General features: G+C 40.1%; 1 protein-coding gene across 1 annotated transcript in view; it reads right to left on the bottom strand.

Moving 5' to 3' along the window:
* The window catches only part of flvcr1 (feline leukemia virus subgroup C cellular receptor 1), a 20057-nt gene that overhangs the window by 5282 nt on the left and 13962 nt on the right, over positions 1-813 (bottom strand). The window lies entirely within an intron of this gene.

Here is an 813-nt window from a genome sequence, read left to right on the forward strand (position 1 = left end):
AGCATAGAGCGCAGCATAGAGCACAGCATAGAACGCAGCATAGAGCACAGCATAGAGCACAGCATAGAACGCAGCATAGAATGTAGCATAGAATGTATCATAGAACGTAGCATAGTGCGTAGCATAGAATGTAGCATAGAATGTAGAATAGAGCGCAGCATAGAATGTAGCATAGAACGTAGCATAGTGCGTAGCATAGAATATAGCATAGTGCGTAGCATAGAATGTAGCATAGAATGTAGAATAGAGCGCAGCATAGAATGTAGCATAGCACGTAGCATAGAATGTAGCATAGAATGTAGAATAGAGCGCAGCATAGAATGTAGCATAGAACGTAGCATAGTGCGTAGCATAGAATGTAGCATAGTGCGTAGCATAGAATGTAGCATAGAATGTAGNGTAGCATAGAACGTAGCATAGTGCGTAGCATAGAATGTAGCATAGAATGTAGCCTAGAACGTAGCATAGATCGAGCATAGAATGTAGCATAGAATGTAGCATAGAACATAGCATAGAATGTAGCATAGAATGTAGAATAGAACGTAGCATAGAGCGTAGCATAGAATGTAGCATAGAATGTAGAATAGAGCGCGGATAGAATGTAGCATAGAACGTAGCATAGATCGAGCATAGAATGTAGCATAGAACGTAGCATAGATCGATCATAGAATGTAGCATAGAATGTAGCATAGAACGTAGCATAGAATGTAGCATAGAATGTAGCATAGAGCGTAGCATAGAATGTAGGATAGAATGTAGCATAGAACGCAGCATAGAATGCAGCATAGAATGTAGCATAGAACGCAGCATAGA

The sequence above is a fragment of the Cyprinodon variegatus genome, unplaced genomic scaffold, assembly GCF_000732505.1.
Source record: "Cyprinodon variegatus isolate N-32 unplaced genomic scaffold, C_variegatus-1.0 Scaffold1587, whole genome shotgun sequence".
In the NCBI taxonomy this organism is placed as follows: domain Eukaryota; kingdom Metazoa; phylum Chordata; class Actinopteri; order Cyprinodontiformes; family Cyprinodontidae; genus Cyprinodon; species Cyprinodon variegatus.